General features: G+C 46.1%; 1 long non-coding RNA gene across 1 annotated transcript in view; it reads right to left on the minus strand.

Annotated features, from left to right (window-relative positions):
- Positions 1 to 16347: 16347 nt before the first annotated feature.
- The window catches only part of LOC143809739 (uncharacterized), a 65222-nt gene continuing 54984 nt past the window's right edge, over positions 16348 to 26585 (minus strand). Inside the window, exons 2-3 of the long non-coding RNA XR_013222425.1 lie at positions 17187 to 17280; positions 16348 to 16599 (exon numbers count right to left, since the gene is read on the minus strand). This is a non-coding gene — a long non-coding RNA (uncharacterized LOC143809739). The remainder of the gene's footprint in view (positions 16600 to 17186; positions 17281 to 26585) is intronic.

The raw sequence follows: 26585 nt of genomic DNA on the forward strand, positions 1-26585 counted from the left end.
GATTCCAATATAACGGCCTTTGTGGTCTGATATCTCTCCTATTTGTTCAATGCAGGTCTGGCAGCTGCTGACCTCTGTCTTTGTTTAGTCACTGGATTTGTTTGCTCTTCATTTCAAGGTCCATTAGATTAAAGTTTTGTTTTTCCTGAAAAGTAGGTAAATAGCAAGTGCCGGTGAGCAGAGACCACCTGCTCCACAGTGCTGGACAGCAGCTGAGTTCTACATCTCCACTGGTTAGGTATTTTATTTGTAGAATGAAGAATATGAGCACAAATGGATGTCCTACAATTGTGTCATCAAGATATCAAGTTGCCAAGAAATGAGTTTTTTGCCACTCTTTAAATAATACATAATTTTTGCTGCAGGTTTCTTCTCATTCTCAGGTTCTGACCTCAGAATGGGTACCAAGTGTTATGAATGTGTTCCCACACTTACACGAAATATCAGAGGAAGGAAAGGACTAATAAAAAAAGATGCCACACCTACGCCCAACTGGTCCCTGCACAGACTAGAAAAGTCCCTAGTCTCTAAACTAAAAAACACCTTCTCGAACCTGGCTCCCTAAAAGGCTGTCAAAGGGGTTTCTCGTACCTCCTGCGGAACCAGAGGCGAGGCCGCAAACAAATCCTACAAAAGGAAAGGAGAGAGTGCAGGAAGATACCAGAACCCATGAAAGGAAACTAAAGACGTTCACACAGGATGGACAGGGGAAAATACAGAAAACCAACAGACTAAGTGAAAACCTCCCAGATCCCAAACATGGAAGGAATTAAAGGGTGCTGGGGAGGATAACTCTCAAACAAATCAAGGAAAGCAACTGAGATTACTAAAACAAGATAATCTTTAGCTAAGAAGCTGGAATTCCTAACATCCATTAACCTTGAAGTATAACTAACAAAGAAGGCAGGTGAAATGTGAGCCCCTCCCAAGATGTGATAGGACAAAACAAAATGGTGAATTGAGAGACAATTGAATTGAAGCAAACCAGGGAAAGAAAGGGAAAGACAAGAGTACTATCAGTAGTTGGACAGAGACCATACAGGCTGGGGCTCAGCAGAGAGGGAAACTGACCAAGCAGCAAAAGGTCACCAGTTGAGTCCTGAAAAAGAGCAAGGACACTGTCACTGAGGCAACAGTGGCACACAGGCCATGGAGATAGAAAAGGATCAAAAGAGCCTCTGCCAAATTTAAAAATACCACTATCATAAATTGCACATGGTAGGTGGAGAGAGCCCTATTATAGATTTTACAGTGGGCCCCGAGTACTTTGCGATATGCCTTGTCTTTGGTTGCACCATCGCTGCATTGTCTGATTGCAGGCCTCATGCGCTTAAGAGAAAAGAGGCTGAAACAGCCGATATCAGTACTAACATATGACTGTCTTATATAGAGGGCCAACTCTCCATTAACAGATGAAGAAATAACTGGGAATGTTGAATGATAGTGCCAAATGTTTTTTTTCTCCAGGAGACACCGTTCTACTAGATGAGAGCAAAAAGTTTGGCACTCACCTGGCTTGGCATCTACTTCTGTACTCTATGGTAGTCAGACCAGCGCAGTACTGATTTCCTCAGTCGGCAATCAAATGCTGTCATCTTGGGCACTTCTTGTGATTATTAGACCTTCAAAATGTCATAATATCTCAGGGCCTAGAAATTGCATGAGGTTCCCAGAAAGCCAGCGTTCAAGTGCCGACCAAAGAAGTTCATACTACCCTGGTTCAGCTGCCATAGAGTACCAAATTGGTCACTGGAAAAGGGTATCGCAAATCTTTTTGCTCATCTCTACTTACTACCTTTTCACCGAGCCTATCTACCCATCGATCAGAAATTATCACCTATCTTGCTGAGAGGTAATAATTTGTTTCACTGTGTAGCTCCAGAACTTAGTATAATTATGATGGAAACCGACAAATTAGTATTATTATTTTTGAAATAATAATAGTAATAAATCTTACAATAGTGATATGATTATATTCTGTTCCTGTGGCATGAGTGACCTAATAAGTGTCATATCTAATATATAATTGCCTAGAATACTACTTCCTGCAATTTGTGCCAACTTCCGTGGCTTTGTCCGGAACTAATGTTCGGAGATAATGTTCGGAGCTAATGTCCGGAGCTAATGTCCGGAGATAATGTCCGGAGATTAATTGCATAGAATACTACTTCCTGCAATTTGTGCCAACTTCCGTGGCTTTGTCCGGAGCTAATGTCCGGAGCTAATGTCCGGAGCTAATGTCCGGAGCTAATGTCCGGAGCTAATGTCCGGAGATAAGTGACGTCACCAGTGTCCTACACCCAGGCAGAGCACAGGGGCCCAAGGCAGCATATGGGGCCCCAGGAAGAGCACAGGGGCCCCAGGCAGCATATGGGGCCCCAGGCAGAGCACAGTGGTCCCAGGTAGAGCACAGGGGCCCCAGGCAGCCTATGGGGCCCCAGGCAGAGCACAGGGGCCCCAGGCAGCATATGGGGCCCCAGGCAGAGCACAGGGGCCCCAGGCAGCATATGGGGCCCCAGGCAGAGCACAGTGGCCCCAGGCAGAGCACAGGGGCCCCAGGCAGCATATGGGGCCCCAGGCAGAGCACAGTGGTCCCAGGCAGAGCACAGGGGCCCCAGGCAGCCTATGGGGCCCCAGGCAGAGCACAGTGGCCCCAGGCAAAACATGGGGCCCCAGGCAGAGCACAGGGGCCCCAGGCAGAGCACAGGGGCCCCAGGCAGCCTATGGGGCCCCAGGCAGAGCACAGGGGCCCCAGGCAGCATATGGGGCCCCAGGCAGAGCACAGTGGCCCCAGGCAGAGCACAGGGGCCCCAGGCAGAACATGGGGCCCCAGGCAGAGCACAGGCAGAGCACAGGGGCCCCAGGCAGCATATGGGGCCCCAGGCAGAGCACAGGGGCCCCAGGCAGCATATGGGGCCCCAGGCAGAGCACAGTGGCCCCAGGCAGAGCACAGGGGCCCCAGGCAGAACATGGGGCCCCAGGCAGAGCACAGGGGCCCCAGGCAGAACATGGGGCCCCAGGCAGAGCACAGGGGCCCCAGGCAGAGCACAGGGACCCCAGGCAGCATATGGGGCCCCAGGCAGAGCACAGGGGCCCCAGGCAGCATATGGGGCCCCAGGCAGAGCACAGTGGCCCCAGGCAGAGCACAGGGGCCCCAGGCAGAACATGGGGCCCCAGGCAGAGCACAGGGGCCCCAGGCAGAGCACAGGGGCCCCAGGCAGAACATGGGGCCCCAGGCAGAGCACAGGGGCCCCAGGCAGAGCACAGGGGCCCCAGGCAGCATATGGGGCCCCAGGCAGAGCACAGGGGCCCCAGGCAGCATATGGGGCCCCAGGCAGAGCACAGTGGCCCCAGGCAGAGCACAGGGGCCCCAGGCAGCATATGGGGCCCCAGGCAGAGCACAGTGGCCCCAGGCAGAGCACAGGGGCCCCAGGCAGCATATGGGGCCCCAGGCAGAGCACAGGGGCCCCAGGCAGCATATGGGGCCCCAGGCAGAGCACAGGGGCCCCAGGCAGAGCACAGGGGCCCCAGGCAGCATATGGGGCCCCAGGCAGAGCACAGTGGCCCCAGGCAGAGCACAGGGGCCCCAGGCAGAACATGGGGTCCCAGGCAGAGCACAGGGGCCCCAGGCAGAGCACAGGGGCCCCAGGCAGCATATGGGGCCCCAGGCAGAGCACAGTGGCCCCAGGCAGAGCACAGGGGCCCCAGGCAGCATATGGGGCCCCAGGCAGAGCACAGTGGCCCCAGGCAGAGCACAGGGGCCCCAGGCAGAACATGGGGCCCCAGGCAGAGCACAGGGGCCCCAGGCAGAGCACAGGGGCCCCAGGCAGCATATGGGGCCCCAGGCAGAGCACAGGGGCCCCAGGCAGCATATGGGGCCCCAGGCAGAGCACAGTGGCCCCAGGCAGAGCACAGGGGCCCCAGGCAGCATATGGGGCCCCAGGCAGAGCACAGTGGTCCCAGGCAGAGCACAGGGGCCCCAGGCAGCCTATGGGGCCCCAGGCAGAGCACAGGGGCCCCAGGCAGAGCACAGGGGCCCCAGGCAGCATATGGGGCCCCAGGCAGAGCACAGTGGTCCCAGGTAGAGCACAGGGGCCCCAGGCAGCCTATGGGGCCCCAGGCAGAGCACAGGGGCCCCAGGCAGCATATGGGGCCCCAGGCAGAGCACAGGGGCCCCAGGCAGCATATGGGGCCCCAGGCAGAGCACAGTGGCCCCAGGCAGAGCACAGGGGCCCCAGGCAGCATATGGGGCCCCAGGCAGAGCACAGTGGTCCCAGGCAGAGCACAGGGGCCCGAGGCAGCCTATGGGGCCCCAGGCAGAGCACAGGGGCCCCAGGCAGCATATGGGGCCCCAGGCAGAGCACAGTGGCCCCAGGCAGAGCACAGGGGCCCCAGGCAGAACATGGGGCCCCAGGCAGAGCACAGGCAGAGCACAGGGGCCCCAGGCAGCATATGGGGCCCCAGGCAGAGCACAGGGGCCCCAGGCAGCATATGGGGCCCCAGGCAGAGCACAGTGGCCCCAGGCAGAGCACAGGGGCCCCAGGCAGAACATGGGGCCCCAGGCAGAGCACAGGGGCCCCAGGCAGAGCACAGGGGCCCCAGGCAGAACATGGGGCCCCAGGCAGAGCACAGGGGCCCCAGGCAGAGCACAGGGACCCCAGGCAGCATATGGGGCCCCAGGCAGAGCACAGGGGCCCCAGGCAGCATATGGGGCCCCAGGCAGAGCACAGTGGCCCCAGGCAGAGCACAGGGGCCCCAGGCAGAACATGGGGCCCCAGGCAGAGCACAGGGGCCCCAGGCAGAGCACAGGGGCCCCAGGCAGAACATGGGGCCCCAGGCAGAGCACAGGGGCCCCAGGCAGAGCACAGGGGCCCCAGGCAGCATATGGGGCCCCAGGCAGAGCACAGTGGCCCCAGGCAGAGCACAGGGGCCCCAGGCAGCATATGGGGCCCCAGGCAGAGCACAGTGGCCCCAGGCAGAGCACAGGGGCCCCAGGCAGCATATGGGGCCCCAGGCAGAGCACAGGGGCCCCAGGCAGCATATGGGGCCCCAGGCAGAGCACAGGGGCCCCAGGCAGAGCACAGGGGCCCCAGGCAGCATATGGGGCCCCAGGCAGAGCACAGGGGCCCCAGGCAGCATATGGGGCCCCAGGCAGAGCACAGTGGCCCCAGGCAGAGCACAGGGGCCCCAGGCAGAACATGGGGTCCCAGGCAGAGCACAGGGGCCCCAGGCAGAGCACAGGGGCCCCAGGCAGAGCACAGGGGCCCCAGGCAGCATATGGGGCCCCAGGCAGAGCACAGTGGCCCCAGGCAGAGCACAGGGGCCCCAGGCAGCATATGGGGCCCCAGGCAGAGCACAGTGGTCCCAGGCAGAGCACAGGGGCCCGAGGCAGCTTATGGGGCCCCAGGCAGAGCACAGTGGCCCCAGGCAGAGCACAGGGGCCCCAGGCAGAACATGGGGCCCCAGGCAGAGCACAGGGGCCCCAGGCAGAGCACAGGGGCCCCAGGCAGCATATGGGGCCCCAGGCAGAGCACAGGGGCCCCAGGCAGCATATGGGGCCCCAGGCAGAGCACAGTGGCCCCAGGCAGAGCACAGGGGCCCCAGGCAGCATATGGGGCCCCAGGCAGAGCACAGTGGTCCCAGGCAGAGCACAGGGGCCCCAGGCAGCCTATGGGGCCCCAGGCAGAGCACAGGGGCCCCAGGCAGAGCACAGGGGCCCCAGGCAGCATATGGGGCCCCAGGCAGAGCACAGTGGTCCCAGGTAGAGCACAGGGGCCCCAGGCAGCCTATGGGGCCCCAGGCAGAGCACAGGGGCCCCAGGCAGCATATGGGGCCCCAGGCAGAGCACAGTGGCCCCAGGCAGAGCACAGGGGCCCCAGGCAGCATATGGGGCCCCAGGCAGAGCACAGGGGCCCCAGGCAGCATATGGGGCCCCAGGCAGAGCACAGCGATATTTTGGACCACTGTGCGGTGTTTCAGACCCCCTGTGTGATGTCTGGGGCCCTGTTCTTAAGTATATTAAAGATTAAAGTAACGTATATATTAAAGTATATTATAGATCAAATTTGACACGTTTATGAGCACCATTGAGTGATATACTCAAGAATGACATAATTTTTCAACATTTTATGGTTTCAAACTGTAAACACTCAGAGTTTTTTTTACTTCAACCAGAAAACCTTAACGGTTCATAAAAAACTTGACTGTTCAGGATATGATAAAAGTCATAGTATTCTGAATCTTTAACTTATAAAGATACCTTTACATGGGGTGATTATTGGTTCCAGAGAGGCTTTCGGCCGATAATCGTACACATGGCTGGTGACAGGACAATACAATATAAACGTTCAAAGGTAAACACTGATAACATTAAAATCTAATATATAATTGCCTAGAATACTACTTCCGGCAATTTGTGCCAACTTCCGTGGCTTTGTCCGGAGATAATGTCCGGAGATAAGTGACGTCACCAGCGTCCTACACCCGCTCAGGGTGGACAAAGATATATGCCTTCGTGGTGCGCGGCACTTTTCTGATTGGTTGCTGCCTGCCGCGAGCGACCAATCAGAAATGTGCCGTACTGTGACACACTCCGCCCGCCATTTTGGTGTGATTTTTGAATTTTTACCTCACAGCAAGTTTCTACTGCATGGAGGCGGTCCCAGTGACGTCGCTCTTCAAGCTCCTGCCGAATTTCGTCAAAAAAATGATAATACCATTTACCAAAACTATATATATTTAGTTGTGAAGTGGTTCAGTGACATTTTCACACCAATTTTGAACTTTTGTTTGGTGTTTTCTCCATATACTGCCTATTATTCACTGACTGTTATACTGAGAGACTGCCGTTTATTAACCTCTTCTTTGCCACACTGGGTATATTGCTCTATTATTTGCCACATAAGGACATTGTCCATTATTGCCCAGCAATTTCTCTGCAATATAAACTGCCTATTTATTAATATCTGTATTCTTGCAAAGAACTATTGCCTATTATTAACTGGCTATTTTCCTACTACCTGACACTGCCTCTTATTAACCTGTTGTTTGCCACCACCACGCTTAAAGCTGTTTAGCTTAGCCAACATGAGCTCTAATAGTAAGGATACTAATGACACAGAGCCCAAAGCTGCTGATGGCGCACGTAAGATTAGGTCTGATATAAAGTATACTAATAATGCAGAGCAAAAAGACGCCGATGCCGCACGTAAGCGTAAACAGCGTGCTAACAAGAGTACAGAGGATAGATGCAAGCGCCTGGACACTGTTAAGTATAGTAATGACACAGAGTCCAAAGCTGCTGATGGCGCACGTAAGATCAGGTCTGATATAAAGTATGGTAATGATGCAGAGCGAAAAGCCGCCGATGCCGCACGTAAGCGTAAACAGCGTGTTAACAAGAGTACAGAGGATAGATGCAAGTGCCTGGATACTGTTAAGTATACTAATGACACAGAGTGTAAAGCTGCTGATGGCGCACGTAAGATCAGGTGTGATATAAAGTATGGTAATGATGCAGAGCGAAAAGCCGCCGATGCTGCACGTAAGCGCAAACAGCGTGCTAACAAGAGTACAGAGGAGAGATGCAAGCGCCTGGACACTGTTAAGTATACTAATGACACAGAGCCCAAAGCTGCTGATGGCGCACGTAACATCAGGTCTGATAATAAGTATACCAATGACGCAGAGCGAAAAGCCGCCGATGCTGCACGTAAGCGTAAACAGCATGCTAACAAGAGTACAGAGGATACATGCAAGCGCCTGGACACTGTTAAGTATACTAATGACACAGAGCCCAAAGCTGCTGATGGCGCACGTAACATCAGGTCTGATAATAAGTATACCAATGACGCACAGCGAAAAGACACCGATGCTGCACGTAAGCGCAAACAGCGTGCTAACAAGAGTACAGAGGATAGATGCAAGCGCCTGGACACTGTTAAGTATACTAATGACACAGAGCCCAAAGCTGCTGATGGCGCACGTAACATCAGGTCTGATAATAAGTATACCAATGACGCAGAGCGAAAAGCCGCCGATGCCGCACGTAAGCGCAAACAGCGTGCTAACGAGACTACAGAGGACAGACAGAAGCGCCTGGACACTGTTAATGCTGCTTGCAATAAACGCATTACTAATGAGTCTTTTGAGGACAAAACTAATCGATTAAGTAATAAAGCTGCTGCTGCACGCTCTCAACGTTGCAAACATAATATTTCCACGTCCTCAGTCATAGATTCTGCCCACAATACAGCTTCTTTGTCTCCATTCATAAAATGTGTGCAGCCTGAAGCTCCTTTAACCGTTGGTAAATCTGCACGTAAGCGCAAACACTGTCCTACTTACACTCCAAATGATAAACGCCGTCGCCTGTACACCGTTAAGTCTGCTTATAAGACATGCTTCACACCTGACTCTTCTAAGGCAACAAACAAACCATTACCAAATGCAGCTGGTGCACGCCGTGAACGGCGCAAAAAAACCGCTTGCACCTCCATATTAATAAACCCTGACCACGATACACCTTCCAACTCCTCAGTGATTGAATCTGTGGACAGTGAAGATCCTCTACCAGGTCCACGCTTTATATATGTTGGCTTAAAGAAACATTCCAATGCTCCGTTACCACAACCTGTACCTCAACATCCTACAGGTTTTACTAATGATGACAGTACCATAGTAGAACACTCCTGTGGTCCTATGAACTATTTATGTGAACATTGTCAAGCATTACATTTTAATGCTGAGATACCAGCAGATAAAAATTTTACTCTGTGTTGTCACAAGAGTAAAGTGCATATACCTATACCCCAATATCCCGAGGTCTTTAAACGATTGCTGACAGGGGAGAGTGAGTTCAGTAAGAATCTCATGGAAAATATTCGTAGTATTAACAGCTCATTTGCTTTCGCCTCCATGGGTGCCAATATATCCCCTCCACCTGGACATGGCCCTTACTGTTTCCGTATACATGGACAAATATATCATCGTACTGGAACCCTACATCCCAGTGATGATCAAGTTCCAGCTTATGCCCAACTGTATATTTTGGATACCGCTACCGCGAATGAACAACGTTTAAACTGTGAACAAAATAAAAAATGTCATCCCACTTTGATGAGTATAATTGCTCTTCAGTTAGACAATGTGAATCCCTTTGTTGCTGCCTACAAAATGTTACGAGATGTGGAACATGAAGAACATCTTAAAGCTGAAGCTAATGGCACTCTCATGCCAAATATCATCATGGCCCTTAAACAAGATCGGAATCAAGACCCTCGCCGATATAATAATCCAACTGTCAATGAAGTTGCTGTCGTATTTGAAAATGACAATGGAGAGCCACCATTTAATCGTGATATTTTAATACATTTACAACCGGACCCCAAAAATCCTTTGGCGCCAAGAACACAACAGGTCAGCATTCTACACAGTAATTTAGATGCTTTACTCTATCCTTTATTTTTCCCTTACGGAGACCAGAACTGGCATGATGGCCTCAAGCAACAAGGGCAAAGTCCACGCAGAGTTACACAACTGCAATATTACTGCTATGTGCTGTCTGTCCGTAATCAGTTTAATCCACTCCTGAATGGTGGCAAACTCACTCAGCAGTACTTAGTGGATGCTTATGTGAAAATCGAGGCAAATTGCCTAAATTATATCCGTCAACACCAAAAGGATTTGAAAGTAGAGGATTATTGTGTACTCCAGGAACATCTCCAGAAAAAATCTATTGAGAAGGGCATCCCCATTGGAAAAACGGTCATTTTACCATCTTCGTTTGAAGGCAGTCCCAGGAATATGCAGCAGCGGTACCAGGATGCCATGGCTATTGTGACTAAATATGGTCGTCCTGATCTATTCATCACCATGACCTGTAATCCGAAATGGAATGAGATTACTGAGAATTTGGAACCTTGGCAGCGTGTGGAACATAGACCTGATTTGGTGGCACGTGTTTTCAAAATAAAACTGGAAGCACTCTTAAAAGACATTAACAACGGATTATTTGGGAAAGTTTGCGCTATGGTTCATGTAATTGAATTTCAAAAACGTGGCCTTCCACACGCTCACATTTTGATTATTCTGGACAGCAACTCCAAATTAAGGACTGAGGAGGACATAGACAATACAGTGTGGGCTGAAATTCCCAATCCTACCCACTACCCTCAGCTCCATAAAATTGTTCTCCAACATATGATTCATGGTCCGTGTGGAGAACACAACCCAAATTCTCCCTGTATGGATCTGGGGAAGTGTACAAAAGGTTTCCCTAAAGATTTGCAACCAAGAACCATCATAGCTAAGGACGCCTATCCTACTTATCGCAGACACTTTGGCCCATCTTTTCAACACCATTCTAACATGATTGACAATTCGTGGGTGGTTCCATATAATCCGTTCCTGCTATTAAAATACAAGTGCCAGATAAATGTCGAAGTTTGTGGTTCCATTCAGGCTGTGAAATATTTATTTAAATACGTCTACAAAGGACATGATAAAGCCAATCTTGAAATCTGCCAGACTAACATCCAACATGATGAAACACACCAATTCATGGATTCAAGATATGTCAGTGCACCAGAGGCAGCTTGGCGAATATTCTCATATCCAATGCATAAACAATCTCATAGCATCATTCGCCTTGCTGTACATCTACCGCATTCTCAGCCACTCTATTTTCATGAGGATGACTCTATTGGAAACATCAAACAAAAGCTCCATCAAAATTCTACACTTATGGCCTACTTCAAGCTTAATCAGAACGACCATCATGCTCATATTTATTTATACCGTGAAATTCCCGAAAACTATGTTTGGAAAGAAGGTTCTTGGGAAGTTAGAAAGCGAGCAGGTGGTTCTGTGATTGGACGAATGTATACTGTCAGTGTGAAAGACCAAGAACGCTACTATTTAAGATTGTTATTGTTACATGTCAAAGGTGCAACCAGTTTTGACAGCATAAAAACTGTACACGGAGTCACACATGAAACCTTCAAAGATGCGGCATTAGCTCTTGGCTTACTATTTGATGATAGTCTGTGGAGAAATACATTACTTGATGCCAGTATTCTCAACATGCCAGCACAGCTACGTGACATGTTACATTTGTATTTTTGGTCTTCCAGCTAAACCTCGGGACTTATGGGATGAATTTAAGGAACACTTTGTAGAAGACTACTGCTATGCATACCACTCCGACACTCTGGAGTGTGTCAATTGTGAAGGCTATGCTATGACAGATGTCCAACATGTTCTTAAAGCTCATGGCAAAACTTATACTGATTTTAATTTGCCACGTCCAGTCAAGAAACAACACCTCCTCCCACAGTATGATAAAGATTATGAGTTATCAGCAGCTGCTGAAATGAAAGCTACTCTAAATGAGGACCAACTTTTTGCTTTTGATGCTATCACTCAAGCTTTAGAAGACACTAATTCTACAGCAAAGTGTTTTTTCCTTGATGGTCCTGGTGGCAGCGGAAAAACGTACCTATATCATCTACTCCTACATCAGCTAAGAGGACAAGGAGACATTGTGTCACCTGCTGCCACTACTGGAATTGCCGCCAACTTGCTACAAGGTGGACGAACCATTCATTCTCTTTATGGGATTCCAATTCCTGTGAATGAAACATCTGTTTCCAGGATTAAGAATGATACCGATGCAGCAAAAGATTTGCACAGCACTAAACTTTTTATTATTGATGAGTGCACAATGCTATCCAAATATGCATTGCATGTCATTGATAGAGTTTTACGTGATGTCATGACAACAAATGTAGCTCACAAAGAAAAAACACCGTTTGGAGGTAAAGTGATTGTTTTTGGAGGCGACTTTAGACAATGTCTTCCTGTCATCCCTCATGGGACAAGAACTGATGTTGTAGAGAGCTGTATAAAATATTCACAACACTGGCAACATTTTACTCGCCTGCCACTTATTAACAACATGTGCTCCATTGATCCTCACTACAGCAGTTGGTTGCTTCAACTGGGAAATGGTGAACTATCTAATGAACATAACCTTGGAGATGATGTAATTGAAATTCCTCCAGACATGGTATGCACTGGCTCTTTAATAATTGAAATTTTTGGAGATAATCTTTGTATTGATGTGAATGACACCGAAAGCATAAATACAGCTGCATCTCATGCAATTTTATGTCCAAAAAATGAGGACGTTGAGAAAGTCAATTCCCAAGTCATGGATTTATTGATAGGTGACTATACTGAATATATCAGTGATGATTCCATCGATCCTGATGAAGCTGATGACCTCGATCAATACCCACTTGAGTTTTTGAATTCACTAACACCAACTGGAATGCCTTCACATCGGCTGAAACTTAAAATTGGCACCATTGTCATGTTATTACGTAATCTGAACACGAACAAAGGTCTCTGCAATGGTACGCGGCTCATTGTCACTGCCTTACATGCCAATATCATACTGGCTAAAGTAATTAGTGGGTCAGCAGCAGGAAATGTGGTATTCATTCCACGAATTGATTTGTGTCCATCAGAGACTGGATTACCTTTTAAATTAAGACGGAGACAATTTCCCATCAAGCCCGCATTTGCAATGACCATAAATAAATCTCAAGGCCAGACCCTCCATCGAGTTGGCATTTATCTACCAGAACCTGCTTTTGCCCATGGTCAATTGTATGTTGCTTTTTCCAGGGTGAAGCAATGTTGCAATGTGAGGGTTAAAGTGGTTAATACACCACTTCAAGGACAATTATTCACTGATAGTACTAAAGTCTTCACACGTAATATTATCTACAAAAATATTTTAGTTTAAAGTTACTTTTCTTTTTTTTCATTATTCAGTTTTTCTAATAACATAGACAGCAATAGGCAAATTCTATGTATAGAGATAAGGAAAAAAAACAAAAACAAAAAAAAATTAGTGTAGCCATAGACATATAGATTTTAAGTACTTATGTAGGAAACTAGACTGTGGCCCGATTCTAATGCATCGGGTATTCTAGAATATGCATGTCCCCGTAGTATATGGACAATGATGATTCCAGAATTCACGGCAGACTGTGCCCGTCGCTGATTGGTCGAGGCAACCTTTATGACATCATCGTCGCCATGGCAACCATTATGACATCTACGTCGATACTGTGCCCGTCGCTGATTGGTCGAGGCGAATTCACGGCAGACTGTGCCCGTCACTGATTGGTCGAGGCAACCTTTATGACATCATCGTCGCCATGCTGTGCCCGTCTCTGATTGGTCGAGGCCTGGCGGCCTCGACCAATCAGAGACGTGGGATTTCCAGGACAGACAGACAGACAGACAGAAAGACAGACAGACAGACAGACAGACGGAAAAACCCTTAGACAATTATATATATAGATACGTATATAACATACGTACTCATTAGCATATAGGGTTAATAACTCTATATCATATCTACATAAATTTAGAAATATGATATATCAATACATATTTTTATAGGTAAGTAGAACACACATTAAGTACAAGATGTAAGATGTGTATCATCCAAATGCCTGTATTTGGTGATAGGAATCTGAAGACCCACCTCTTCCGACAAGCCTACAACCTGCAGTAACCACCGATCGACCAAACCGCTGCATGACCAGCTCTACCCTCACCTACTGTATCCTCACCCATCCCTTGTAGATTGTGAGCCTTCGCGGGCAGGGTCCTCTCTCCTACTGTACCAGTTATGACTTGTATTGTTCAAGATTATTGTACTTGTTTTTATTATGTATACCCCTCCTCACTTGTAAAGCGCCATGGAATAAATGGCGCTATAACAATAAATAATAATAATAATAATAATAATAATAGGAACCTGTATTTGAAGCTCCAGCAGTATAGCTGCTGAGAGATTTCATTTTGTTTTTAAAAAGGGTGAGGTTTTTGTGAACAGGTAAGAGACGGGTGGGATGGCTGTTCACACACATCTCTATCTCCAGGTGTGTTCTGTACATAGAAATAGATATATAGATAGGTACATATTTAGATAGATAGGGAAAGAATAGAGATTTTGCTTTCACATCAACATTTTTCTGCTATTTGGAGAATTTATGGTGGAAAAAAGGCTATTTCTGCACTTCCTGCCTAAGGGCTGACCCACGCCACTCTTGCTGTAAGTTGCATGCAATGTATACGGAATTTGTACTTCACTTGCGGCAGGTGCAGCACATGTGGTTTCTGCAGTTTTCGCCACAAAATCTCCACTTACCAGTGTTTTTGTTGTGGCTGCATTTAATGCAATTGTCGAAGCCGCGTTTGCCGCATTTACTGCAAGTTAACTCCAAGCTTCATCTACATTGCATGGCACTTGCTGAAAGTGTGTTGTAGGTCAGTTCTTTGGTGCCAAGTGTGGAAGTTGTATTGTTTTTAACATTACTTCTGCAAATATCAGAAACATGCAGATATGAAAGAGGTTTGAGTATTAAGAAATAGGAATCAGTTAGTTAGGACCCATCAGTTCAAAGGCTACCGTGACGTGGTTGATGGGCATGCTTATATTAGCCCATCGGTGTACTATGAACGTTGATTTCTTAAATTTTACACTTCTGTAAAAATAAACACAAAAAGTTTGGATACACAAAAAGGCTTTTATTTCTGTTGTACTTATTAGAATTATTTAAAATGAAGGCTTAGCTAAGCCCAAGAGATGATTAAAAACGTTTCATACCAACCCATCAGATGTAAAATTACTGTGAAAATACCTGATGGGCACACAAGTATGCGCCAGTATGGGTACTAAGAGCTTTTCCACATAATAATGAAATATTTTAAAATGTCATAGAACATACCAATATACATAGTTATTGATACATATTATTTATTATTTACATTATTGTTCTTAAGCAAAGAACCGTTGTTGTGGCATTTGCCACAACACGCAAAGTTGTTGTCTGATGTCTTTCATCACTCCCCTCATAAGCATGTTCATGGATCCTGTGTAACTGTACCTTAAATAACAAGAATTGTCAAGAGCTGGTGAGTGCAGCCATTTTTGGTTCTTTCTTACTATTATTTATTAATTGTATTATTCTTACATTTGAATAAATAAAGTATATATGGATTCTAGACTCCCGATTCTTTAGAATCGGGCTGCCATCTAGTTATTAGATATCCATGAATATCGGACAGTAATAGAAAATCATATAAAACTGACAAATTAGGATTGTTCCTTTGATTGTTCCACTCCTGATATTGGTTTACAAATACTGATGTAAATACTCACTGTGAAGATCTGAGGTTGTGGGTTTTATTAATCAACTAGGCAGTTTAACAATGCAGTTAGCTTTATTTCTTCCATCCATGGTCATACAATAATTCCAGGTAGATGGCCAAAGCTTTTAGGATTTCCTGCCGGTATACTCTGCAGTCACAGCCTATGTTCCTCCAGATGACAGTTATCACAATCACAACTGTAGCACGTGTATACCTCTCCATCCAGCAACAACCCCTCCATCTCCTCATCAGTGCCCTAAATACTTCAAGCCACCCCCAGGAATTGAGCCCAACGCAAAGGAAACATCACTCCCCAAAGCTAACTGTGCATACGTGGAGATATGTTCCTCAGGCTGAGCACCAGCACCTGGTGACAGCCCCACTGGGTTTACTATCCCCATCCATGTAAGAGGAAGAACAAGATCGGGCATATTTTTCTCGTATCTGTTCCGGAATTACTGGGACTGTCACCAATGTTGCAGAGGGGAAGACTTTCAGACAAGGACAGACCCTTGCATGTGACTGCGGTAGGTGAGGTCGTGTTAAAAGGCGCTGCGTGCGGGAAAAAGGGCAGAGTCCAGGCGGGAAAGCTTAGCGGACAGTCGGGTGCAGTGTCAGCTGTGAAAGCAGAGCATCCCTTGAGCGCAGGCCAACTTGACAGATCCCCTGTGTACCAGTTTACTGTAAGTGGCCGACATACTGCCAGTTTCCTGCTAACCCCCATGCCAGGAGGTGACTCTCTGTTGAAACGAGTGACTGTAATATGCGCACAGCGCAGTGAGAAGCGCGGAGCGAGTCCTTGTTCCGGCGGTACTGTGTACTGGACTCGGCACAGAATTTGGCATTCGTGAGTGCAGGAGCACTCCTCACCCTGCAAAGACCTGTCACCCTTTCCGTGTACTGGAACCCCATCCCCTACAGACACCTCCCAGACTTCAAGTGCCGCTGTTGTTGGTGCCACCGTTGGAGAACCGAGACGCTGCAATCAAGAAGACTACAGACTGATTAGTTTATTTGCCTTTGTTTCATCCTATCGCACTATTGTTCGTTCCTGCCCTATCCCATCCTAGCTCCCAGTTCTGTCCTTCTCCCTTACACACCTCCCAAGTCCTTACACTCCCTGCGCGGAGTATACGTGTTGTTAATAAACTTATTAACTCTTGATCTGCCTCCTGTCCGTGATGACATCTCATGTTCCTGTGTTATCTACATCCATCCACATAATGAAACTATAGACTGGGGGAACAATAACTTGAAGCCCCTGAGACTGGCGAGCATAAAGGAATGATTGCCTTACCTGATTACCAATCTTGGGTCTGGCCTTATGTATGCATAAGATCCAGCTCGCGCGTCTTCCTCTGCATACTGTAATTGAATGGAAACATTGATTCCTGAGGCTGAACTGACGAGCAAGCAAATCTCTAATAAAATGCAGTAAGCAAATCTCTAATAAAACACAGCAAGCAAATCTCTAATAAAACATAACAATAAGATCGACGTACCAGATGCTTCATGCTAGAAAAAGTCTGCATCACTTTAGAGCTATGGACTCCACTCTATGTCCATTGGTCCAATAGTCCTTTAGTCCATGGCTATCTCCTCACACCTACCAGATACTGAACATGTGAATGTGGCCTTAAGAGTTCCTCACTCTGCTGTGCGAGTCTGAGCATGTCACATCAGTTCATTAGTGACTGCGGAGAGAGAAACAATGGCTGCCACACTTGTGATTTGAACGAAAGAAGCGCAACGTACAGTGATTTGTGTGGTCTGAAGTTATGTCTGATGCTTATTTCTATCAAAAACTTTGTGCTCAGTATGGCGAAAGTGTTTTTTCATAAAGAAGTGTGTCTGAAAAGATATAGAAGTTCAAGGAAGGTCACACAAGAGTCAGCCACGGAGAAGGAGCCGTTCACCTGTCTACAACTGATTCTGTTGGATCAGACCATCACCTGTTTGGTCCCTTGGAAGAAGCCCTTCGAGGATGAAGATTCACATCTCATGAAGGGGTGAAGACAGCAATGCAGCTGTGGCTCGCAGCTCAGCCTAAAAAATATTTTTAATGTGGGAATAATAATAATAATGAAAATACATTGAACAAATGACTTACAATTTAATAAAAAACAAATATATGAGTAAAGGTAATATTCTTTTCATTGTTAAAGGGAACCTGTCATCATGTTTCTACATAGAGAGTAAGCGGTATGACTGCATAGGTGCTTTCTTCCCAATAAAAATGATACCTTTTTTGTAGAAATCCAATGTTCCAATTATGAGAAATCTAGTGTAGAAGATATATGCAAATTAGCGTACACTGGGGGCGTGTCAATGTTTTGGGGGAGTTTCTTCCTAGTGCTTTGACACGCCCCCCAGTGCACTTCCAGGCTGATTTGCCTCTGGCCTTTTCTCTAGATTTCTCATGACTGCCACATCGGATCGCTATGAAAAAGGTATCGTTTTTGTTGGGAGGCAAGCGCCTGCACAACCATAAAGCTTCTTCCGTACCTGCTGACAAATTCCTTTAATTAATAATTGTATTTGTCATCCATAAATGGCAGTGGGCATTTCTAAAACTTTGGAGTAAATTAACCTCTTCGTCAGATACCAATGGATGTGACCAGCTCCTTCATATCTCGCCACAGTAACCGGTGGGGTGAGTGCGTCTTGTTTGCTCAGTGCACATGGAGGAAGGAAGGCGTCATTTACCTAATGCACTAACACTCGCTCTAATAAGATGGGCAATCACAGGGAGACATTTATCAGGCAAATGACACATTACTCTCCATTCCTGCCACTTGATTAGCTCGGGTCCATCAGCAAATACAGGAAACCGCTGGCTGTTTACAGTACATGAAAATTCAGGCTTTCTGTAATAATTAATGGCCTCATAGGCTGTTTTCCACACAATTTATGGCCTGACGTTATATTATTAGAGCCTTTCCCCATAAAATATAAAAGCAGAAATAGAAACCATTGATTTCTCTCTTCTAATGCCAAGCTGAAAAAATTCTAGTCAGCCTTTCCTTTGTTATATCTTCTTCTAGAAAAGCTAAGTATAATCCTGCGCATGGCCATATATTGGTTTTTTACACGTTCTAAGCCATAACATAGTAAATATGGAAGTCCTACTGTACCTCTGATTTCTTAAGAAGCCTGGCAGAAAATAAAGTTTGGCATGCTTCATTGGATGCCATAACATGGGAAAGATCCTGCCTTGAAGGGAATACGTCAGAGTTAGCAGTGATCTGAATGCTGAGCTCTGTATAACTCTACCCACACCATTAATCGGCATCTTTCTGTGCATAGACAGAAAGCTTCCAATCAATGGTGGGGACGTGGTTATACAAAGCTCATGAATATGGAGGACTACATGGCAGAAGGTTTACTAATCCCCTATCAATGTGAGATTATCAGGGTCTCTACATCATGCTGCTCTCAGATTGGATGGTAAAACCTAATGAGAGATTTCCCTTTAAACCATTGCTTCTGGGAGAGAACAGCTGCATAATACTGTATTGTACAGAAATGCCATAGAGCGGCACCTGAGGTGCCAATAGGTTTGTACTATGAAGCTGAGGACTTGTGCTCTAATGGTAGTAAAACTGGACGTACACTTTAAAGGCCTCCAAAAGTTGTCTAAACCCTGTTTGGCCTACCACTTACAACTCTTCCCCGACTAATGGTGTTGAGGGACATAAGGATAGAGCGTTTTGAATTGATTCAACCAACCATTTTGTTCTGCTGAATGAGTTTGGCATCAGTTTGCTCCTCTCTCCCCATAGAGTAGAGAGTTCATGTGTATGAGAGGAGTCAGGTGAGATAACTGTTGGCCATCAGTTATCTAATGTTTATGGGCACCTTAAAAGGGTTCTACCAAGTTTGGAAGTTATCCCTTATACATAACTTCCTTATCACCTGGGCTCTGACTGCTGAAACTTCCACCAATCATGAGACTTGGTGCTCTTAAGAGTCCTGTGTGAATTAAGTCATAGCCGATCATGCACACTACTGATCCATTCATTCTTAATGGGATCACCGGAAATAGCCAAGTGCAGAGTTCGGCTGGTCTTCAACACTCCCATTAATAATGAATGGAATGGAAGTGCACATGATCGACTAGCACTCCATATATTTGAAGAAACAACCGCACTCAGAGGCTGGATTTACAATGCATCATATACGTGAAATTTTATTGATGAACACCACAATAATTAATAAAAGTGTTGAGGTAACGTTTCGACCCCTTGATGGGTCTTTATCGAACCTCACTGAAAAAAACATAGAAATACAATATATTAGAGATCGTGTAGCCAAGAAAAAACAAAGGAAAGCGCAACAATACAAATTATACAAGCATAGTACAAAAATAAGGTGCACTTGTACTAGGTGAGCGTCTGAAGTCGGGTGTGTATATACAATAAAAGTCAAGGCCAGAAAATCAACATAAATACAATCAATAACGTACAAAAATGAGCACATATACAGATAATGCCCATGGAGGATATAAAATAAACGAAATTGACACGGCTGCAGGATGACCACGCAGAGGATCAATTAAATATGACATAAAGATACTGGTAAACTGGATATGTGAGAGGTGTAGAACATAACTGACCTTGAAGGTGAAAAGTAGGAGGGAAAGAGGAGGACGCCGTCCTGGAGACGGACACAAGCGTTCCTAGGGAGAGTTATGGAGAGTATAAGGCAAAATAGAAATGATAGAAAGCGGACCAGACACGTCAGAACCATAAACAAAAAACAGAAACATACCAAAAATGATAGAGGGTACGAGGGTCCGGTATGGCATGGACAGGGAGCAAAATCCCAAGAGACACTATGAAGAAAGAGGCACAAGATAAAAGATAAAGGTCACGGTGCTGGTGGCGCTATAGAGTCCATGAAGATGGCAGCCCCTAAGAAAAATACCTGTGGGTCCATGGACAGGGAGATCTGTGGTGGTGTGTGCCATCATTGGTGGCCAGTGGGTTAAATAGCGGCAAGACAGGAAGTGGAGAGGGGCGGGAGAGGGCGCGCGCGATGGGAAGGAGGCTGGGGACTCAGGGAGCCAGAGTGGAACGTGGCGCTGTGGGGGCGCATGCGCAGTAGAGGAATGAGGGAGAAGACCGGGGACGCACGGCACCTGTGCAATGTGAAATGGAGGCTAGGAGCACAGGGAGCCAGCGTGGAATGCAACGCTGAGCTGGCGCATGCGCAGTAGAGAAAACCGGGCGCCGAGCGATGAGTGCAGGGCGCCGTATGGGGATGGCCGACAAAGGCAGCAGCGCAGATAATGAGATGCTAATGGGGACCAGGTGAGGCAAGTAGGCATAAGTAAGGGGAGGAGAAGACAGAATGAGGGTAGAGAAAGCGAAAGTAAGAAAGAGGTAGAGAACTGAAGAATGGACAAATAGAACACAGTAAAAGATGAAGCTAACAGGTGAAACAGATATAGAAAAAGACCAGAGGAAATTATAGAGAGAAGACAATTATGTAAGATATGAATTATATGGAAAGTATGGAAAATATGAAAGAGCGGCTAGATGAAAAAAAGCAAAGAAAATGATGGTAAAAAGCAGAAAAAAAGGGAAATAAAGAAAACAGGAAAAGAAAAAAATAATCAGTAGTACCACTCCATACACACTCTTCCGACACTTTTCATGAGGGAGTCTGAGCAGACAGAACCCCAAGCCTATGGATAAGGGATAGCTTTCAAACTTGGTACAACCCCATTAAGTCAAGAGAAAAAGAGGTCTCAAGAGTCTCAGTTGTTAGTGGGTAAACACTGGTGGCCATCCACAATAGTCTAAAGTTAATCCAAATGTATAATATCAAACAAAACAATTATTTGCCTACAGATGCCTCACCAACATCATCTGGAGAGAAGATGTTTATGTTCAAATATTTTTTATCTGGTAGTCATTAGTACATGAGGACTCTTTTTCCCTGTACTCATTATATATAGCATTATTCTGTGATATCTGGTGGTTGCATCTGAAACCTAGATCACCGAGAAACAGGATTCTAATGAAACTTACAGCATAACCATAGACTGCTATGTCACAAATTGAGTTTAAATGAACCCAATTGTGTTTTTTCCTTCAAAGTACATCTTTTCAGATGGGCGCAAGACCTTAGCATACTCTAATCGTGTCCTGGCATCCTATAGTTCCATCTTAAGATCCACTCATCTCTAGTCGGTAGTTGGGAGAGATACCTGTCAGTTGAATAAACGTTCATATCCATGAGGGTGTCAAGAGAGCTTGCTGTGACCTGTGTTGAGTGTTCATGTGAATGATGGGGTTGGGAGAGACAGCTGTCAGCCTGATGAGAATTTGGCCAACAGCTTTCTAAGGTATATGGGTACATAAGAATAAAAGTCAGACGTACCAGACAATATAGATGGGATCGACCAGAATATGTATGGGACCTACAGACTCCTCCACGACAAATGATGTCAGGGTAGATTTGGATTTCCAATGGCTAAGCTTTTCGTGTTTGGGAAACAAACAGTTTCCGAGCGTTCCTGTGTACGAGGCAGTCAGGGGAAATAGCAGTCGGCCAAATGAATGTTCAATCTCATGTCCATGGATGGCATTTAGACTTCTTCCTCAAAGAACATTTGTTTAGATGCTGAGAAGTGTAACACCACTGCCTGCATCCCTGCATGGCTTCCCATTACCCACCATGCAGGGACACCAAAGTACTCACCACCCCAGGTCATGCAGAGAGCTCCTTGTCCTCTGCTTGCTGTGTGCAGTGAGTTTCTTGTCTTGTACTTGCTGTGCATATGCTTAGGGTGCATGTGCGGGAACTTCCTGATTCTTATAGAGACAGTGAGTGCACTCTTAATGTGTCCTCAGCCAATTGCTGTGAGGCACTTAGTACTTAAGGCACCTCCACCTGTTGGGAGGTTCCTGAGCAACATTCTCTTTCAGTGTGTTTGTCTAACTATGTTGCCAGGTCCTTTCCTGTTCTGGCCCCCATGGAGTGAATACCCAGGCCTGAACCCTGAATCTATACTTGTATCTGATCTTTCCTGTTTCTGCAAACCTGGATGCTGAATACCCAGGCCTGAACCCTGAACCTGTGTCTGTCCTTGTCCCTGAACCTATCTATATCTAACTCTGGATATTTTCCTAAATTCCCTGTGTCTGAATCTGTATCGATCTCTAAAACCTGCAGTTTCTGAACCAGTACCCATCTCTAAAACCTGCATTGACTGAATCTATACCTATATCTAAAACGTGCAGTGTCTGAACCTGTACCTATCGCTAATAAAGAAAAGAATGTCCAGCTTCACCGAATCCGTAAAAAAGAGTTTTCTTTATTCACATACTATTAAGCACAGAGGATACAGACTTCAACACAAGCCATATGGGTAAGAATCTCAACGCGTTTCTGGAGACTAAGCTCCCTTAAAACCTATCGCTAATACCACAGTGTCTGAACTAGTACCAATCTTTAATCTGTGGCCTCTGTGCAACATTAATGGATTGTGTGCACTCTTGCTACTTCATTGTAAGTACCTTGGTTTAGTCTGGCTATGGCTGTCCTGTGTGTACCTGTCCTTGTATTGGTCATGTGTGAACGTCTTCCTGTCCGTCCTGTTTGAACTGGGTCCTACCTGCTTCTGTATTTCAGTTGTACCTGCCAATAACCCAGTTCTTCCTGATGCTGATCCTGCCCGTCCAGTCTGAACTGGGTCCTACACCTGCCTGCCTGTATAGCAGTCATGTCTGCCAGCACCATCATATCTTGTTGCGGGTCAGCTGTCATGTGACCGAGGTCAGTCCTAGTGTAGCACCTGGTCATGCCTCCCCGGGCTCTCCTCGGATCGCGGCACCGTCAGTTGCCATGCATTCGTAGTCAGTCTTGGGGAGGCACGTAGTCACGCCCCTCCAGGCTCTCCTTGGTCCACAGCAGAGTGGGACAATGATCCACACTCGCGCTATCAGTACGAGTGTAAGCATAACATGAAGGTCACAGTTTTGCTCATACAAACATTTTGATGCACCCTCTGAACTGAATAAGGACTAAGTTGGAGATGGCAGCAGTTCAATTTGAAAAGCAATGTCTTTCCGCAGTCCACAAACAATTATCAGACTGAAACATCTCACAAAATTGGAACATGCATCCTCACATTTGATCAATATATACATGTCTATGGAATTGACTAAGGGCTGTATACCGTTTGCTTACACATACGGAGCAGTAAAGATTTTATTGCTTATGTTATTTATCATCTTTCCCATTAGTCTTGCATAGTAAAATATTTCTCACTTTCTATATTCAAGGCTAATGATGATAAAATAAATTTATGAACCTGTCCAACTCTAGTTGTAAAACCTTATTGTTTTGAGTAAACATGACTGGTTTATGCATTGACTATAACTTGTGTCCCGGTATTCCTTATCAGATTCTCACCTAGAAATCTTTGACCAAATAAACATTTGTTCAGACAACATGGGAATGTTCATGTCAGGCTTGTTATATTGTTGTTGTTTTACCTAAGAAACTATTACTGCTTAAAGTATAAAGAATTCTTGAAGGAGTGATCTCATGAAGTTAACTCTATTCCAGAAGGACGTCATAAAGAAGGGTTCCACTAACAAAGAGCAACTCTTGCTTTTGCACACCTAACCTATCTACGGTATGTATTCTAAGGTTGACCATTCATTAGATGGCTCATGATTGTTCGCTGTCATCATAGACCTTGAACTATTGAAGTGAAAGCCCAGTGCAATTACAGATTATGGTCTCATCTCAATATAGCCAATATAGACTGGTTCAGCTGTGGCCAACTTTCTCTGCTAGTATTGCACTACTCTTGCCATGGGTCACACAAAGCACCAGCTCCCTATCTCTTTATTTGGGAATTGCCTTCAGTCAATACCCAAGGATTCTTAGCAACCATCCTTATCTCTCTGTGCCTGACCGATAAGTTCCTTTGGTTCCAGAGTTTTCAAAATTAAATTTGTTGCAATCCCAAGTGACATCGACTCATTTTGTTTACTTGATGACATTTTGTGTGTGGCCATCTCTGACCACTGCTATCGACTGGTTACGATCAAACTCCATCAGCCTCTAACTATCTAACCAAGAACTATCTGTCTACGATTTCCCATTGTCTTCAGTTCCTCCACATTTCAGCAATTACTTACGGTGGCAACTCAAGAAACCCCTAAAAAAATGCTCAGGGAAGTTTACAAGACCAGTATCAACTTATTTAGCTTATACTACACTCATTTTGGTCCTCATGGTAATGGCTCAATGGACAGCTTAACTTTTTTTTAAGGAACATCTATGTACAACTTTTAGTGGGAGCTCTGTATTTGGCATAACAGTGGTGCAATCTAATCCCGTCATTTGTTTCTTCTTGTCAATCATCCTTGTGGAGGTCATCCCCAAGCAATGGGACAGCAGCAATGGATATTGAGCTCTTACATGAGTTGTGCCTGCTAATGATGAGTAAAAGTAAGCTAAGGAGTTATTCGGAGCATGCTACTGTGCTAACAGAGTATCTTTGGTGTGTTCGAAAAATATGTTTGAGCCCCACAGCGGCTGCATGTCTCGTGGATATTCACCAGCCGCAACATATGCAGGGATTGCCTAACCAACAGGAAATCCATACATGTTGCACCTGTCAAAAAGCCAATTGGGGCTCACAATCTAGATTCCCTATCTATATTATTTTTGGAGTGTGGGAGGAAACCAGAATACTTGGAGAAAACCCACCAAATATGTGGAGAACATACAAACTTCTTGCAGATGTTGTCCTTGTGGGATTAGAATCCAGGACCCCAACGCTGCAAAGCAACAGTGCTAACCATTGAGCCAGCGTCCTTCTTTTGTTGTACTACATTGCCGTGTAAAAAAAAAGTACAACCTAATTTACTGGCTTAGGTAACAACATGAAAAAAGATGCAAGCATAGTGGTAAAAATGCTCCGTGGCTGCTTGTCTGCAATATTTTTCATCCTTCCTTTTCCCTTGTCATTTTCCTGTGTATCAGCAGTGAATGTTGGTGCCAGATAAAGTAGATGTAGAATTGTGATCAGTGATAAATACCTATCTCTGGGGAGAGAATAGCTCTTTAGTTTTGGTATTGGAGCCGTTTTTGCAGCGTGTATAATCTCAGCACATGTTGGTAATAGAATCTGGGAGTTCACTGCTCTCGTTCTTAGATTTTTTGACGGAAACTTTAAGCTTTGGTTGGAAAACGTGATTAACCGAAACATTAAAATGGGATTTGTATGAAACTGAGGAAGTGGAAAATATGAGGAGACATTAAAACGGATGCTCAGTTTAGGCTTACTGAATGGACTAATTTATCTATTGTATAATAGCAAAACAGACAACACTAATGGACTAGTGCAATATAGTTGTAAGTGAAAGCTGTAATTTATATCCTGAGCCAAAAATGCTTAGTGGCCACCAAGTTCCTAGGCTCCCGATCCATTCTTGATCCCCTTACAGGCTATGTTTTGGCATTACTAATTACTGCATAATAAGGATATGGCCTAAATGATCACTACCGCTTCAATAACCTTCTCATCTAACAGCCATTGCAATGACTAACTAAACTGAAAAGTATTGCATTTATACAAGATACATTTCCTGCCCAAAATATCACTCCAAAGTGTCTATTCACTGTCAAACTTGCTGTCCCCTGCCTGTTCTCAAGGTTAATATGTCTCTAGCTGCAGACATGCCAACACAAATTACAGAAAGTGAGGTCTTTCAATTTCCACTCCTGTTCTCCTGTCTGAATAGAGGTGCAGCGCCCCAGAGTCTGGTCGTTGCAGTAACGTCGCTCTTCCGCCAGGGGGAGTGATGGTACGTCTGATGGCACTAAAAGAGTTCACCTTGCAGGTATCACAGACACACATTACTCTTCACACTCCGGCCGCCAGGGGGAGCAAAAGGTCCTATCTACTAGGCCACTCCTCACACTTGGGTAAAACTGGGGGTTGGATAGGAAGTTAGGAAGAGAGTAGCTGGGAAGAGCTCGAGAGAGGACCTGTCAGGGGTAGGATCCTGACAGAGGCCTAGGAAAGGACAGATCGTTACGGAGCCGTGCCTGTGCCTTATAGCGGCAGACTCCTAAGGAAGGACACGAAGCGAAGCATATTGTGGAGAAGTGAGAAACGGGATCACAGCACAAAGGAGATAAAACCAGAAGGAGTCGTGCCTCAAGATCAACAACATCCTTCTGAGGCGCATAGCCGGCGGCCGGAACGCCGAGGAAGTAAGAGACTCTACGCATTACTTTGAACTACGGCCGGGCAGTTAACTTTAGGTTGGCTGTCTCACCTAAATTACCTAATGAAGACAACGGAGGCAATTGTGGGA

Source organism: Ranitomeya variabilis, chromosome 2 (assembly GCF_051348905.1).
Source record: "Ranitomeya variabilis isolate aRanVar5 chromosome 2, aRanVar5.hap1, whole genome shotgun sequence".
Lineage (NCBI taxonomy): Eukaryota > Metazoa > Chordata > Amphibia > Anura > Dendrobatidae > Ranitomeya > Ranitomeya variabilis.